General features: G+C 47.1%; 1 long non-coding RNA gene across 8 annotated transcripts; it reads left to right on the forward strand.

Annotated features, from left to right (window-relative positions):
• Positions 1 to 9,943: 9,943 nt before the first annotated feature.
• LOC125537278 lies at positions 9,944 to 18,098 on the forward strand. Of its 8 annotated transcripts, none has more exons than XR_007295740.1 (6): positions 9,944 to 10,674; positions 10,757 to 12,773; positions 12,959 to 14,854; positions 16,077 to 16,171; positions 16,960 to 17,171; positions 17,641 to 18,098. It is a non-coding gene; the product is annotated as an uncharacterized LOC125537278 (long non-coding RNA). The 8 variants fall into 8 exon arrangements; XR_007295739.1 differs by having other exon boundaries at positions 10,757 to 11,903; positions 11,985 to 14,854; XR_007295738.1 differs by having other exon boundaries at positions 10,757 to 11,903; positions 12,012 to 14,854.
• The last annotated feature ends 11 nt before the right edge of the window (positions 18,099 to 18,109 follow it).

Below are 18,109 nucleotides of genomic sequence, written 5' to 3' on the forward strand. Positions count from 1 at the left end.
TTAAGCATGGCAAGAGGTGAAGCATAAAAGAAACTATCTAACTAAGCAATTTAAATGGGGCCGGATATAACAAACAACAAATCCGGTAAAACCCCATATGCATTTATCAATTTGGTGCAACAACAATTTTAAACATTTAAATGTTGTTATCATGATGCGGATGTCATGTTCAAGCTTATGCATTTTTTTATTAAAAATTGACAAGAGCATTATAAAACATTTGTCACCGTGGTGGAAAGGAAAAAGGGTGCCACGGCAACGATAACAAAAATGGTGCCACGGCAACGTTCCGGTTCCGGTAACTCGATTGAGATACCGATGCAAAGGAGAAGTTTGCGGATGCGTGCAAAAGATGGTGGGGCGCTCCCGGATTCTGGGTGTCCCACGAGTCGAAGGCATGGAAGCGAGAGACACTCCGGACACGGTGCAGACAAAGGGTGCATCTCATACGACACAAGCATTCGTTCTCAGACGATCGTCCCGGGGTTATACCTTTGAAGCGTGCGTTTTCGAAGTGTATCGAGTCGGCGTAGAGGAAGTAGTGGAAGTAAACGTTCTCGGACGTCGAGGGAAGTAGTGTTTCACGCGACGGTAGTCGAAGTAGTCGTCCTATCGTTCATCGGCGATCATCGGAGCGGTAGTGGAAGTAGAGGTACATGACGACGGTAGAGATACTCGCAACGGTAGTGGTACACGTTTTTGTAGAAGGACTTGACGAATCCGAGTCACTTGGGGTCGACGGTAGACGTTCACGTTTCGAGGAGGAAGTAGAGGTTCTCGCGATCTCGGCGACGGTAGTTGTTCATGGCGCTTGTGACTCGCGGTTCTTCGGGCAACGGTAGTCGTACACTTTCGTAGATGTTCAAGGCCGTCAGTAGGGGAGCTCGCGGTATTGCGATGATAGTGGTACAAGGTCGTCGGGGTACTTGCTGGTCCGGTCTTGACGGTCTTGTTTTTGCGACGGTAATCATTCACGTTCCGTGGAATTTCGAGTCACCGGTAAAGGATCTTGGCGGTCCAGAGGGGGTACTTGTCGGATCCACAACACTATGACCGTTCGTGGCAGAGGAGCTTGATGTTCACGGGTCTCCCAAAGGCGTCGTGGTACTTGGCGACATCAGATACGTAGAGGTACTTGGCGGTTTTGTGTAGACGGACTTGCGGTGGTCTTGGACCGGGTGAACTTGGCGTATCCGGCAGCGGAAAGCACACAACCCGCAGTCGGTAGAGTTTGCGGGCACCCAGAGGAAGGTCGGTGAGGACTTGGCGGGGCAGAGCGCTACAACAAAGCCAGCAGGGTCCTCGGGCCACGCGAGGGAGAGGAGCGGCGCAAGGCGACACTGGGTGACTGCGGGCATGCCCCAGCGGCCTCGGTCGCCGGCAGTAGAGGGGCGAGGCGAGCGGTGGCCTCCTGCGGACGCGTACGGCGGCGCTGCAGAAGGACAGCGGCAGCAGGGCGCGAAGGAGCTTGGGGATGTCGATCTGGTCACCTCCGAGGCTTGGGCGCGCCAGAGCTTCGAGCTGTAGGCGGCGGACGGCATCTGTGGCTGCTCCCGGAGCTGCTGGAGGTGAAGTGGCAGGAGGCACGGCAGCGCTTGACTCTGGCGGGATCGAGGGAGGAGCGGGTGGCAGCCTCTAGGCGCGCGGCTATGCAGGCTCCAGGCGGATGAGACGGACGGCAGCGGCCCGCTGGTCGCCGGCAGGGGCGGCTGGAGTCGAGGAAGCAGGAGGCCGAGGCACGGGTGAGGAAGATGGACGCGGCCGGTGCGCGCGACGGTGGTGCACGGCGCATGGGAGAGGGAGGAGGGCAGCAGAGGGAGGTGGCAGTGTAGATTCGCACGGTGGGGAGGCGAAGGTGCCAGCAGCGGGGTGGTTCGGCGCTCGAGTGGCACACCCCTTCTCTCTCTGGCGGCGGAACGAGGAAGAGAGGGATTGGGACGAGGGAGAGATCGAGAGGAGAGAGGAGTCTGGTTGCGCGGGACCCTGGCGGCGCAAGGGGAAACGAGGGAGAGGGGAGTCGGGCTCCCTGGAGTCTAGGGTTGGGTTAGGTTAGGTGGGCTTAGGGAAGATGGGCCAAAGCGGTAGAGGGCGCTGGTTGTAGGGGCCCAAGTGGGCTACGGGGATGGACGGCCTAGCTGGATCTCTCCCTCCGTTTTCTATTACTCATAAGAAGAAAAAACATATGAGATAAAAGAAAAGAACGGAGGAGTAGCAAAGGAGTTTGATAGGGAGAAAAGTCTTTCCAGACTCACAAAAATATGCTTAATCCCAGAAAATAGAAGTTAGCACGAATGCAAGATTTAAATTCAAACTCATTTGAATTAAATTCAAATGATTTGAATAGGAAGTGAGGGTTGGGAAGGTCCAAAAATGTTCGGATTTTTGGTGGAGCTCCGGAAAATGGAGAAAGGGTAAATAGCAAAGTTAGAGGCCAAGAGTCATGATAACAAAGGCATTGGGGTTTTGCAAGTGTGTTATGGTAATTCCACAAGAATGGAAATATTTATAATAGCTCCCTAATATCGGGAGGATATGTTATAAAGAGAAGTCACCCTGTGAATTCCCTCGATTTAAAAGGACCGAAGATCCATGCAATTTATTTAGTGAGTTTTAAAACGGGTTGCATGATGACATGATGCAATGCACATGATGCAAAGATGAAATGCAACGGACCAAACAAAAACACACAACGAAACCCGGAAACCCTGGAAGGCATCTGAAGCTCCGGTCTTGGGGCGTCACACCATATGTATGCATTCAAACAACAACAACAAAAAGTTGGCGAAATTTTACCTTGTGGGCATTTCATCGAATACCATGTGCGTGTCAGCCGCCGACTCAACAAGTGAGCTCACTGGTGCATCGGTCACCGCCGCATCCGTCGCACGCCATGCAAGCTTCTTCCTCGACGTCCTAGAGGAGCCGTCCGTCGCCTTGTTCTTCTTCATGGATACTTTGCCCTTCTTCGTCTGCGCCACATTTGGGAGCTTCAAGAGGGGGGCACGAGGCTTCATGGCGGGCGCTGGCGCGACGCAACATGGCGCCAAGGTCGTCTGTGGCGGCATGAAAAGGCCGCACGCGATGCCAGTGCTTGGAGGAGCACTGGCAGAGGCGAAGCCAAAGCTCCCTGCGGTAGTGTTTGCGGCGGCGGCGGCGCCGGTGGAGCGGTCGTGGGTGTAGGAAGGGGTGAGGGGGGTGCCGACGCGTCCGTCCATCGGCCAATTCGCCGCCGCGGGCGCGGGCAGGGCGAAAGTGGCGCAGCGAAGAGGGTGTGGCACAAGCGCTCGAGTGTGCGGCACGCGGAAGCGGGCGCAGCAAATTAACGGTGCGCGATGGTGTTTCGAACCGCGCACTGAACTCTTTATGTCGTGCGTGCGGTTATTGCTCCTCCGTTGGAGCTCGCTGAGCGGTTACGCACGCGCTAAAAACCAAAAATATCCGGCGCGGCGCTTATATAGCGCGGCTGTTAGTGTCTGAGTCTTTTCACTGGTCTCTCGTCAGGTTGGAGGATCAGATTTACAGAGTGGAGTTCCCTAGGAGGGAGGACCTTCACCACCTGCTAAAGTGGGGACTCAATAAAGTGCCCGGGATTAAGTGCATTCTTGAGTTTGATGAGTGCAAAAAACCTGAGCCGATGGGGATACCGCTAGAAAAGGCTTGGGTCAAGCTCTCAGGAGTTCCAGAGACTCTTCTTAATGACTATCTTATTGTTGCGAGTCTTGGCTCTCTGTTAGGTAAAATAGAGAAGGTGGACATGCCATTCACACGCCTACATGGAGAGGCGAGGCTACTTGTTGGTGTTGTGAATGCGGATTATATTCCAGACTTCGTGTCGTGGACTTATGATGGGGTGTCTTATGACCTCGATATTGTGGTTGAGGTTCAGTAGGCAAATAATAATTCTGGGACTATTGATGTTGATATGACTGACGGTGGAGATGGTAGTGGTGATGGTGGTGGTGGCCAGGGATGGAAGGCAATCCCGGCGATCACAGTGGATAGGACAAACCTGCTAGAAAACCCACACATTCGACTGAGTTGAAGACTGACAAGGGGTCGGCGCCCCCAACCACTTCGGCGGCATCTCTTCGGTTTGGTTCATTTTGGGCGGTGTCCGCACCGAGCCGTCTTTGGGGTGACCGCGTGGAGATAGAGGACTCTGATGATGATCTTCCAGCATAGGAGGTGGTGGTGGAGGAGCACCGATAGATGGTGGATGAGGTTTCACCGCAGCTGACGCCGTATCGCCGCCCAGCCACCCCCATGGTGATAGAGGTGTCTATGGCGGTGGTGGCAGTGAAGGGTCGACCGACAACGACCTCTCCATCTCCTATAGTGGAGGGTTCTAGCCATCCATCTCGCTCTCCGGCGTCATGTTCGATCAGTTCGACACAGGTGGTGACCAGATCTGGCGGTGATGATAGCAGATCGACAGGGATCCGTACTTCGGGCGTCGCGGTTATTGGTACCGCGGTGGAGCAGTCTGGGAGGCCAGTGTCTCCCATCACTTCTGACTTAGTCGGGCATACGGCAGGTGGCCACAGCCCGGCTGGAGTCGCTCGGGAGGACGTCATCACTTTTGGACGTCATCGCTTTGGGAGGTATTCCGGACAGACGGTTCAGTCACCGGATCTAGGGTCAACCGGACATGGATGACATACAGATGGGGCGAGCCATGAGGGCCGCCAAGCTTCGAGACATCGAAGTTCAGACAGGTATGTCAGTTAATACAAGTTGTTCAATTCTGCACTTTTCTGAGCATGATATTATTGACAAAGCCAACAACCTAGGGATCTCTCGTGGTAGTAATGACAAAGAAATCGCAAAATCAATTAATGATCTGCTAGATTTAGAGACAGATAGAGTTGTGGATTTAATACGACATCTAGCAGCGGTAAAACCCATGAATGAAGCAGAAATCAATGATCTTGGAGTAACTGCGCTTCAGAGTCTCTGTGAGGATTTGGTCCCCACGGAGGGCTTAGAGGCGGCGGCGGAGGAGGATATGGTTCCAGAGGGATATGTGGCCCCTTTGCAGCCAGAGGCCACTCCTGACACCGATGCTCAACCTATTCAGGAGATGAAGGATAAACCAAGAAAAACCTGGAAGAGGAAGGTTTATCCTACATCGGCGGCGCGTCAGAGTGCGAGAGTTAAACAAAAGAAAAAAATTCCATGATGAAATATGAAAGGGATATTATGGAATAGCAGAGGTCTAGTGGACTTGGCTAAAAGGAGATTCCTTAGCGATACATCAGTAGAACAAAAATTATATTTTATGGCTTTATTGGAGACGGGTAGAGATAATTTCACCTCCCAGTTTCTCAACACCGTTTTAGGGGGGGTTGATTTTGACTGGCATTGTTTACCTCCAAGAGGGAGAACCGGAGTGATACTACTTGGGGTGAAATGCGAAACTTTAGAGGTGCTGCAGCAGAGCGTCCCTCCAGGAGTGGCGTCCCTCCTTGCCGCCATCGCGGTCGTCGTCGTCCCGTTGTGGCCCCAGCTGCAGCCCTCCACAGCCGGAGGGGGCCACAACAGTAGGGTAGCGCCGAGCTTGGCCCTGCCCGTCCTCGACGTGCATCGTCCAAGACCCAGGCCAGACCGCGGGCACGGCTCTCCCCTGGTCAGAGTCTGAGGACGGCATGCCACTCTACGCCGAGTGGGAGGAGCGAGGAGATGGCGGAGACCAGTCTTCAACTCTGTCGACGTGGATCAGCAAGTCGTGGCGCTTGACCCACGGTGGCGGTGCCACCTCCCTGCTCGGTGGCGAGTATCCGAGCATGGCCTCGACGCGGCCCATGCCACAGGGTGCCCTCCACAGCGTGTGGTTTGGTAGGGATGTGGGCAACATCCCAGACCCAAACCCAGCATGCAAACGTCTTCGTGTGGCCGCGCTCGTGTGTACGGCTGTCTAGCCTGTCGATGATGCAGCGCTTGCCGAGCACCTTCTCCGCCCCCGCAGCGACCAGAGCTGCATCGGCATCTTCTCGATAACGACCCAGACGTGCAACATGAAGTCTTGGAAGATGACATGGTCGTCCTCATGCCACGGCTTGATGGCGAAGGGGGTGCCGTCGACGGTGAGCACGCCGAGCCACACCGCATTGTCCCGGTGCGCCGAGAGCTCGAAGTGCACTAGGAAATCTTCAGGGTCGTGACAGGTCACGCATAGCAGGTGGGGCAGGGTGTGGAGCTGCGCGTCGATGGCGCGACCCATCGACATCGGGCTAGCGGCATGCTGCTTTGTCGTGGCGGTGAGCAGCACGATGTGGCGGCGCAGCAGGGCGGTCTGGTGCTCCATGGCAGGCGACTCGATGATGATGTGGCTGGAACGCGGTCGGCGCGACGGGTTGACGTGGTGCGTGGGCGGGATGGCGGGAGTGGGGAGGGAGGAGGGGAAGCGCAGGCGCTCACGGACAGGGCCTCTCTCGATAGCCGGCCCGAGCCTCTCCTTGTCCGAGCCGCCCCTGCGAATATTTTTTGGATTCTTGGGGCACTCTCTCGCGAAATGGTCGGGGAGCTTGCACTTGATGCAGTGGAGCGGATCTCTGCAATCTACCCTGCGGTGACGAGGGCTGAGGCATCGGAGGCAGAGGCCTTTGAAACGGCTTAAGAAGGCCCTCCGGCTGGCCTCAGCATTGAAGGCGGCGCGCCGGCTATACCGCAGCGGCGCGCGGCGCCCGCCTCGAACCGAAGGGGATCTGCTGGCGTGCCTGGCTTTGCAGGACCGGACCTCGGTCCATCCATCCATGTCACCCGAAGAGGAAAGCTGCGCCCGAGGTGATGGCATAACAACGATGGACTTTAGGCGGGGGTTACCAAAAAGGGGAGGCGCTGTAGGATCCGGCGTGTCGAAGGCCGTCGCGGAGCCGGAGCACTCCCCCTGGAGCAGGATGCGCGGCGGGGAAACCGGGTAGGCCGTTGGCGAGGGCGGTGGGGAGATCAATGCTCTGGGCCTTCAAAGAACCAGCGGATCTGGCCAGGAGCGGCACCGACGCGGGCTGTCCCCATCCCTCGCTGTCCCTCGAGCACGAGCTCGAGGGTGAGCGCGAGCGACCGCCGTGCGAGCGCCCCATGGAGGGAGGGGGAAGGCTTTGGGGTGGCCGCCGCGGCGGGAGCGGCGCGCGGCGCGGGGAGGGAGCTCGACGGAGGGCTCAGCTCTCGCGCGGCCCGTCCGCAGCTAGGCATTTAACAACCCCGGATTGTTCTGTTTTGGGAGAGCTAAAGAAGAACAAGACAATTACAATAACTTGTTTGGTTGTGAAATGGGATCCTTACCTTTTGGTTATCTCGAGATCCCAATTCATCATAGACGGTTAACAAACAAAGAATGAAAATGTATAGAAGATAGATTTGAAAAAAGATTAAGCTACTGGAAGGGCAAGCTAATGTCTTACGAAGGACGACTGGTGTTGATTAACTCGATTTTGACGAGTTTGCCGATGTTCCTCCTTTCTTTCTTTGAAGTACCGGTGGGGGTACGAAAAATATTAGACTTTTACAGATCCCGATTCTTCTGGCAAAGCGATGAGGCCAAGAAGAAATACAGACTGTCTAGATGGGATATCATGTGTAGACCAAAAGACCAGGGTGGGTTAGGGATCGAGAATTTAGAGGTAAAGAATAGATGTTTGCTTAGCAAATGGCTATACAGACTATCTACGGAGACCGAAGGCATGTGGATACAGATCTTGCGGAATAAATACTTAAATAATAAGACTTTGGCCCAGGTGAACGCAAGGCCAACTGACTCACCGTTTTGGAAAGGGTTAATGAAGACAAAAGTAACTTTCTTCCAGCGTGTGAAGTTCCTAATTGGTAGTGGTACCTCTACTAGATTCTGGGAGGACACATGGCTAGGGGAGACGCCTCTGGCTTTACAATACCCTTCTCTATATAATATTGTGCAACATAAGGAGGATTATGTCGCCATAGTATTAAATCCAGTACCACTTAACATCCAATTTAGGAGATCTCTTGTAGGGGAAAGTTGGAATGCTTGGTTACACCTGATTCGTAGGTTGATGGATGTTCAACTTTCAGACCAGGCGGATAAAATTAGTTGGAAGTTAACCACAAATGGGTTATTCTCTGTGAAATCCATGTATTTGGACTTAATTGACTCCGGGCCATTGTCGAGGTCTTTGCACATATGGAAGATTAAAGTTCCACTCCGCATCAAGATCTTTATGTGGTTCATCCATAAAGAAGTCATATTGACCAAAGATAATTTGATGAAAAGGAATTGGGTTGGTAACCCCAGGTGCTGTTTTTGTGATCAAAATGAAACGATTAAACACCTTTTTCTCGAGTGTCCACTTGCAAAATTGTTATGGCGATCTATTCATATAGCTTTTAACATCCAACCTCCAATGAGCATAAACACATTATTTGAGACGTGGCTTAATAGAGTAGACATACACATGGCTAAACATATTCAGATAGGGATATGTGCTTTATTATGAGCTATATGGAACACTAGAAATGATATGATTTTCAATGGTACACCATTCACCAATTTTTTGCAGGTTATCTACAAAGCTACAACCTGGATCCAAATATGGTCGTTACTCACCCATGCGGACTAAGGGGGCCTATGGTTATTGGATGCAACCGTTGGAAGACGGTAGCACAGGCTATCTTCAGCTGATTTGGATGACGAGTTAATAAGAGGCTAGGTATGTAGGCATCGTAACCTGTTCTTTATCGCCGGATGTGGCGATTTATTGCCGGATGTGGCGCTTTGCATACTTATTTTATCCCTTTTTCTCGAATTTTGAGCTTACTTGAATGTTAAGACTCTGTTTCAATTTTTAATAATATGGCTGCATGCATCGACTGATGCAGAGATCATAGGTATTCCTCCTTTTAAAAAATACTAGAAAAAAACCCGTGCGTTGCAACGGGAAAGAAAATAACACACGTTCTTAACCCAATAACCATGACTCAAGACCTTAATAGGCCCGCGTCTTTTAGTTTCACATGGCATCACATTTGTATTTCCTCTGTACTCACACACTCGCTCAAAAAAAAAAGCTCGTGCATTGCAACGAGAAAGAAAATAACACACACTCTTAACCCAATAACCATGACTGAAGACATTAATAGGCCCACGTCTTTTAGTTTCACATAGCATCACATTTGTGTTGCCGACAGTGACCTCTGTCCTCACACAATGACAACACGTTTGAATGTGGTTAGTCTTAATGTCTCTCTGTTTTGCGCGCGCGCACGTGCGCACACTCGCTTGGAATAAGATAAAAAAGTATGTTGTTTTTTCCCGCAAGGTTTTTCATAGTTGTGTATGCATGGTTCTCGATGATTTTTTCTCACTCTGGTTTTAATAGATGTTTATTTGCAATTCGAATCACCGACGATACAAAAAAAAACGGACTGTACACTATATTTTAAGTTTGCACCAAAAATTATATTTTAGAATTATTTAACAGCTAAAAATAACTTCATATTTAGATTCTACATATTTTTCTAATCAAGTTTCATATATAACATGTTAAAATCTAAGTTACGGTTTAAAAAATATGAATAATCTTATTTTACATAAACTGTAGATTGATTAACCGAAACGTTAAGGGGTTTTCTGTTAAAACTAAAAAAAATGTTTCAGCTGACTTAAATATGGACGGCGGGTTGATTGTCTAAAACGTTAGGGGGTTTTCTGAGAAAATGAGAAAAAAACGGTTTGGTTGTAACTTAAACGTGTACTGCGGGTTGTTTTACAGAAAACTGAGGGATTTATTTGTAAAATGGCATGACGGAGACGGCCGACAAGAAACAGTCCCTGCTTTATTATGGAAAAAAAAGAGATGTCTGACGGGTTCACCGTCGCGACACTTTTACACAAAAGCCCCTGTGGTTTTTAGGATTTAAAGCCGCCGTCCCTACTTTAGTTAGTCAGAGAAAACGTTTCGTTTCAGTTCAGCCCCACCCATGCACGCGTTCGACAGATAAAAAACCCCACCCCCGATTCGAGCAACCGCTCTTCCCACCGATGGATCCGCCGCCTCCCCGCCGCTGGCCCGCATCCTCCGCCACGCCATCCTCCGCCGCGCCGTCCTCACCGCACACTGGCCTGCCTCCTCTCCGCCGCGCCCTCCTCCCCGCGTTGTCCGAGTCGTCCGCGCGCTATTCGGCGACGCCGAGGCACAGGCCGCCGCACTCCGGGCCGTGCCGGCCGGCTCGAGCGCACGCCGCCGACCGCGACCGGCTGCTCAAGACGCTCCTCTCCGCCGCGGGCAACGTCCGGGAGGAGGAGGAAACGCGGGAGGCGGGGCAGCATCAGAATCATCGCGCGTCGGATCCGGCTGATGCTTACGGCGACACAGACGCGGAGGCTCTGGCCGCGGCCGCCGTGCTCCCTCCGGTCATCACCTTCCCGCGAGCTCACTTCCACCCTAGCCTCTCCCCCTTTCCTCTTTGTTTTTTTAACTGATTCCCAACTGCTTGATCAATCCTGCTCCTCTGCTCCTGCAGGATGGCTTTCTCTGTTCAATTGTTTAATTTGGTTGTCTTTGTCTTACCTGAACTGCAAGGGAACCAATTTATGTCAGCAAGGAAGGAAGTGTCACTATTAAGCTTCCAGCAGTCTACATGAGGTGGCAACCAATGATTGGGTTCGGGATCAAGCGGCGTATCCCCCTTATTATGGAACAGGTTTGATTTTCCTTTTCTGCTGTCCTCAGTGCCCTGCTGTTTCATTTTCATATCTAATCAAGAAATTAATTAACTGAAGCAGACACCGAGGCTTTCCCTTCCTTATGTACGCAATTATCACGTAAGTGCCATGCTCTTCAGATTAACATTAGGACTCTTGCTCGGCCTGTTTCATCACACGTCGCGGGCAAATTTTGAAGCCAGTCTTCACCAGTATAACTGAATGCCTCCTCTGATGGTAGCAACCAATATTTCCTAAGTTCACCCCTCAAGGCTCTCGCGTACTTGCAGGTAACATCCTATCCTGGCCGCGCACGAGTAAGTTCACAGGTGATAAAACTACGTTAGTGATTTCTCTGTTTACTTTATGACCAACTGTGATCTTGGGCCATGCAACTTGGAACATCAAGTAATAACTTCTTACTTTTTTTAGAGAAACTTCTTACAGAATTGCATGTTGTTATTTGCACTCTGTCACCTGGAGACCTACTAATGCACATTGGGTTCACGATGATCTTGGGGCAAGACTTTAGATGGATGACAAGCAGATGCAGTTACTTGCCTATTTTATTTGTATAATAGGATGTTGTTACTTGCCTTCGAGTGTGTCATTGTGGCGATGTGTTCTTTTTTCTCTATTAATTGCCAGAGAGGCAAAGATAGTTCAAGTTTCTTTGATTCTATATTTGATGAGTTTGTCCTGGAATTCTAAATCATGCAAGTATTTTATCTGCTTGCGATAGTACTGTTTGAAAAACACAGACACTATTCCATCTGCATGGGTCTGATCTGCAGTTGACCTCTTTTGATCAGCATATTCCGCAATGAGCAACGATAATCTCATTGTTGATATTCCCAAACTCCTCAACACATGTCACCTACCCTGCTTCCTACTTTCAACTTCCAATGTATTTTGTGACTGAGATTGTGCACATGAGCTATTTGTGAGAATGTCAGCAAACGATGGAACTAGATTATGCACGGCTTTCCGTTGGCTGAATGGCTCTCACATGTTCTACTGCTGCAAATTTGTGTCATCAAGGGTACCTCCTTCAGGCGTTTTAAATATACTTTTGATATTGCATATTATGATGATTTTATAACAGTGTACCTGCAATTAGTTTGTAATCATCATTTTCTGTTGCCGAGGGGTGTTCTCCATTGGTGATGATCCAACAACTGATGCTTCATTTCCGGATTAACAAGAAAGGTCAAACTGACTAAAAAATGTAAGGACATCAGCATCTTCTCTTTCTCTATTTTGAGAGCATACTGCATACGAACAACCAATAATACCTTTCATGATTCAGGCTCCTGTTCTTTTTTACCCTCTGCAGTCCTGAAGGAAGAGGATACACGACCTTTCCTGCATTTTTATCGGTGTCTCCATTGTTGTACACACTTAGATACGTCCCAATAATGGAATATATTTTTGAGAAAGATATCTGTACCTACAAAGTACATCTCTACAAATAATTCACTCATTTTAAATGATACTTCAATCTGCATGTTGTTTGCAAAGCTCTAATTTTAATTTATCAAGCCTTACTATGCTTTAAATTATGCCAGTACTATATTTGATGTGTGTCCAAGTTACCAGCTATGGTATTCATCTTCTTTCTCCTTCTTTTGGTGGGTTTTATTTTGATGAGCAGAAACAGCCACCCTACCATGTACTCAGGAAAGGAACATGCTTGGTTCTTCTATCTATATTGTTTCTGTAGCTTATGTACTTCAGGTTTTCACTATTATAGTGTTGTGTCCCTTTTGAGGAAGCCATGGAAACCATGGTGTGCTTCGTGCACTACTACCTTAGTAGTTGGCCTTCAAAAAGGGACCAAGATATATGTTCATCGTAATTGCTAATATTTTCTGATTCTCTTTTGTTCTATTTTCAGTCCATAAACTGCATTTCCAGTGGGAGAGGGACGTATAAGTGCGAGAGGTACCCGTTCATCCAACGTCCTCTGCGTTGTTTGCTCTGGCTGTGCGCGTGCGCGCAATTTGTGGCTGCCGCTTCCTTGCCATTTTCCTTATTTTTGTACCTGAGAGATAAGTAAGGAAGCAAGGAGAGGCTAATTAACTGGTGGGACAGTCAGGTAACTGAAGTATAGTAGAGCCTCTTCAGTAAGAGAACATAAATTGATCGTGCCATAAATCTACTTATTGATCTTTATAGCCTGCACTACAGGCTGTAGAGTTAAGTTTGTACATTTTGCGAAATTGTATTGTTCCAGCTCCTCTTATTATACACTTTAACTGTCAGGTTATTTACTATGTGCAGATTTCCTTTTGGTACTCCCTCCGTCACGGTTTAGAAGGCGCGATTGGAAATTCTCTGGGACCTAGGCGGTTATCTATTGGTTGTGAGATGGACTAAAAAATAGCATTCACGCTAAGCATGCATATAGAAATAGTATATCGGAGTACTAATTAGCTATTAGAAATAAATGCAATGCGCCCTAAACCATGTCTATTGTGGAAACGCACGCAAATTTAACTGTGCCTTCTAAACTGTGACGGAGGGAGTATTGCTGATCGTGCCATAAATTTACTTATTGATCTTTTTCCGGTTATGCTAATCTTACATCCTTCTCTTATTTGTGGGCCTAATAATTATTCAAAAGGGATGCTACATGTTCCTAGATGCACCAGATCACTAAATCTGGTCTGACTTGACCTTTGTCCCTCACTTCACTCAAGATCAGAGACTTTAGTGGGAAGTTAGTTGGGGTAATTTGTAATCAAGCTTGACGTTCTTGCCTATTTTGTTCTACTTTCATTCGTATTGCCATGCCACGTAATTTCCGTAGTAGCATGGCCTTTCTTATACAGAATTTCATAACACTCGTATGTTTTTGAGGGATAACACTGCAATTTTAGATAGGTTTTTTTTGTAGAAGTCTTAAACTGAAATCCGAACAAACTTATCTCCAAAGGCCAGCATAATGGTGCTTAAAAGAAATGCTAATCTGCACTCACAATCCCTTGCGTTGGCATGGTTCAAGGATAGGTTCAGCGTGCCTGTTTGGGCCGGCACATGTTTGAGCGGCCTGTTATTATTATTTTTCCTTTTTTGTTTTCTTTATTTTCTCCTTTAAATAATCTGGTACTTTTAAAAAATAAAAATTAGAAAAAAGGGAAATTTTAAATAAAATGTTCAATAAATCATAAAATATTTATGAATTCAAAAAATGTTTGTATTTTTTAAAGTCGCGTATTCAAAAAATATTCAGAATTCTGGAAACAAATATTTGGGAAATAAAAAATTCATGTTTTTTTAAAAGTTCATGTTTAAACAAAATGTTTGTTAAAATGCTTTTTTAGAAACACCTGTAACTTTGTTGATCATTACAATTACAGGTACACTGATTTGAACCTAAGATCCAAGAAAATATAAAGTAACTCATATGACTAAGAATTACCGTGAAATCTCTTGTAAACACCTTCTTGGCGGTAGTATTCTCTGCTCGAAAAAATACTCCAAAGTCTTCGGTAAAGAGGCTACAATTAAACTGGAACAATGATGTTATCACTCTTTCACCCGCACGAACATTATCAATAATGGTTTTTGAGAGCTTGTCTTGAGTCGCCCATCTAAACAGATGAGAAGCCTTGATCGATGAATGTACTTGGGCCGGGGATGATCCCCTAGAAGTGCAGGCCATCAAATCACTATATCTTCATCATGGCGCCGATGAAAGATTTCACCTCCACAAAGAATCAAACCAACAAAAAAAGCTTAACACAGTAGCATAAACTCATCAGATCTGAATAATCGGATCTCCGAGGACAAAAAACTCTCTAACCTCATGGCACTGCCAAGAGAATGAGAGAAAGTTTATTCTCACAAAACTATGATGATCACTAGGCGTTGATGAAGAATATAGAGGTCTTGAAGATCCAAGGTCCAAGATGGCGGCTAGAGGCGAGGGGCCAAAATGTTATATGTGAAGCCGCAAAATGTTGTCATGGCCTTTGAAGAGTATGATTTTTTGGAGTGCCTGAGCCAGATTGGACTTAGCTACTATAAGAAGGAAGGGGCCTCGGTCGATATCTCCATCAAATCCCGTCGGCATTGCAACTTTCGACGACACGTCCAATGTCGCTGCCGAGTTCGCAGGCGGAAGAAGAACATCCGTCGAGCCGTCCAATGTCGCCTGCGGCGGCTACACGAGAGGTATGTATCCCCTTGAAAGCAAATCAATGAATAGAAGCCCCTCTTTCAGTTATTGTTTCTGTCCCCTAGCTGGCTGGCTTTGTCTGCCACACAAGTGGGAAGTGCAAATCATTCTGAAAGTTGATTCAAGTCTGTAGTGCTTCATCAACTAGATTCATAGATGCTACACTTCTGTTAGTATGCTAAACAGTACAGCTGCTCTGCATCCAGTACACCTGCTTAATATTTGTAGTTTCGTTGATTCAGATTATCATAGGTAATTCGCATAATTGATTGTCATAAATAATTTGCATCATGTTGTACCAACAGCCAAAGGGAGTGCATGGTCCTACTTCTGTTTGTTTCTTTGTTTGCTCTGAATCAGCTGTGAAATTCACTACTGGTACTGCAGGATCCAATAAGTAGAATAAATGAACTTGGGTCAGAATATGAACAAAGCACTCAAGGTACACCCGATCCTTCATTACCTGTGAGTGCCAATGAAACCTAAACCTGTATGCATGCAATCTCCGTGCAAGATTGTAGCCGGGTACAATACTTTCAGTACTCTGCCCAAGCATAATTCTTATTGCTCCGGTCCTACAGGAATAATTCAGTATCAGGCTAAATAGGTTCAAGAATCAAACAAATTGAAAAGCATTCTCTCTTCTCTTGTAGAGTGTAACTCAATTCAATTTTCACTTCACGATAATGGCCCAAGATTTGATGTGTGACTGGCTTTTTTGTGTCGACTGAATTCTTTTGTTACAATCATCAGTGGAGATTTCTTAAAAAAATGTGGATTGGTAAGACTAAGTTCGAATTATCATATTTAATGGGTCATAATTTCTTATTCCAAAAGCAGATGTTACATAAAAATACATGATTGCTTTGATAAATTTAGATGTTACCAATGGCCATGCATGTCGTTGCTGCATGAGTTCATGTCGTCGGCAGTGGCTCGCTCGTCAACAAGGCCGATGAAATCAGGGGGAGCACGAGCGGGTCCGGGGACGGGCACACTTGATGCTTCTTTAATTCACTACAGCAAAATACTAACAGCATCAACATCGATAACGTTTTTCGTACACATTGTCACTCCCCTGATGGCATCTCTGATACTTTGGCCCCAGATCAATTAGTTGCAGCATCACCATAGATTGCCCTCCTGTAGAGCTATAGGTTGGTGTGAGCTCGGCTTGATTTGGCCTGGTTTTGATGTCTACTGTGTGTGCGCGTGCAGGTGCCAAAGGCGTCCGATCGAACTCAGTTGGAGGCCAAACAAGTTCGGCTCTTGGACATGCCACCAATAACGCTCGATGACACGATGCGCATACTGTAAGTTTACCCCCTCAGTCCTGATATATTGGTGCGAGACACCCTGCATTTACATGATATTGCTACGAACGCGTCCAAATTGCATAATTTGTTATACATGCTGCTTAACTTGATCACCGGTGTGCTGTTAATTGGACCTCAAGAATAGAGATGACACCTTACCATAGGCAACTCTTAATTATGTGCGCGTTAATTCAATTCTGAAAGTTGATTCAAGTCTGTAGTGCTTGAAGTAGATTCATAGGAGCAATTCCGTTAGTATGTGAACAAAAAGCTTATCTAGACATTTTTTAGTTCTAGATACACCCATTTTTATTTATTTTGGAGAAAAATAATTTCGAACGGAGGGAGTATGTGTGACCGGAGTTGCAGAATATGAATAGGGGAATGACCATGGATGCCAACACCTACAATGTGATTTATCTTGATAGAGGTGCACTGGATTCGTAAGTAGTTTTAGTGTTTTTTCTAGATAGCTCAAGTACTTAAGCTTTTGCAATCATGAAAAACAGAAGAAGAGACCAGTAGTCAGGTTCCATTAATCCTTCTATAGGTGTCCTCATTGATGCCTTTCCCCCTTCATTAACAGTACAATGATGCCTTCTCTGCTAACCTTCTCGGTGGTGTTGGGCGCAGACCTTGAAAGTGTATTTGCAACTTTACTCATAATACCTTTGTGTGATAATAATGCTTTTGTGTGATAGTGAGGCAATTTAGTTGCACGCCTTCAGTTACAAAAAAAGTAACAAGAGTTGTTGAAAATACGAATGGGTCATCAATGGTCGCAGAACAGGAGAGCAATTTCAATGGACAATGGAAACATGAGTAAAAGAAGCAACTAAACGGAGGCCGCTCGCCCAGAGTGTCTCGGAGGAGGATGTCACTTCCGCTGGATTGGTGGATGACTACTTCTTGGTGGTGTATGGATGTCGCACTGTATGGATCTTGAACTGTAGTTGGATAGTTCCTGGCCTCATTCCAGGAGGCTGATTGGAGCCTGGTACTTCACTTTTCTCCTTACTGATAAATGCTCTCGTTCATTAATTTGTTTATGCTCATGACATTGCATATTAGTTGTTGCGAGCCAAGCGATAGAAAAGTTTGAAACTAATGCTGCAGATGATCTTCCTTTTTTTCTTCTTCGTGACATTTTTTTTGGGTTCAGCATGTTGATAAGAACTACTCCCTCTGTTTCTAAATATAAGTCTTTTTTTAGAGATTCCAATATGGACTAGATAAGGATGTATATAGAAGGATTTTAAAGCGAGATTACCCACTTTCACCGTATGTAGTCCATATTGAAATCTTCTAAGACTTATATTTAAAAACGGAGGGGGTACTTTGTTTGTAGTCTTTGTACAACCTGCTTCGTTTAGAAGAATGTTCTATCAAGCAACCATGTCTGATATGTTCACATGAGTTCTTTCATGTGGCCGTTCCTCACATTCCTTTGCTTCCAACTATTCCAGCCAGCTGCAATGAAGTCCTCCATAGAGAAGGATTTGCAGAAAATGATCTTGGCATCCTAGATAAGCAGGTCGGGGTCAAAGCCGGTGCCCAGGGGGATCAATGGATCACCAACACGAGAAACTGAAATGGCAGGACCAGAAAAGATGGTCCCAGATCTCACTGCAGCCGGATGTGCAAGAACACATCAATGATCATCTGTGAGACTGTGACACTGAAATTTTGTCGATGGAGCATTATCTCTACTATTTAGCTTCTAGAGTCAATGACTTGTACGTCCAACTATAACAGCTAGCAGCATGGTTTATTCCCTTCTGGTTGTACGTACAATGACTTTGTAAACCAATGCTGCAAGTGTTTGTTGGGACAAGCCCAAATAGTGTTCCAATTTTTACGAAAACTAGTTAGCATGCACGTGCAACGCACGTCTCAAACAATTATCAGATAAGTTCACATAGTATATTATTGAAA

This window comes from Triticum urartu, chromosome 2, assembly GCF_003073215.2.
Source record: "Triticum urartu cultivar G1812 chromosome 2, Tu2.1, whole genome shotgun sequence".
In the NCBI taxonomy this organism is placed as follows: Eukaryota; Viridiplantae; Streptophyta; class Magnoliopsida; order Poales; family Poaceae; genus Triticum; species Triticum urartu.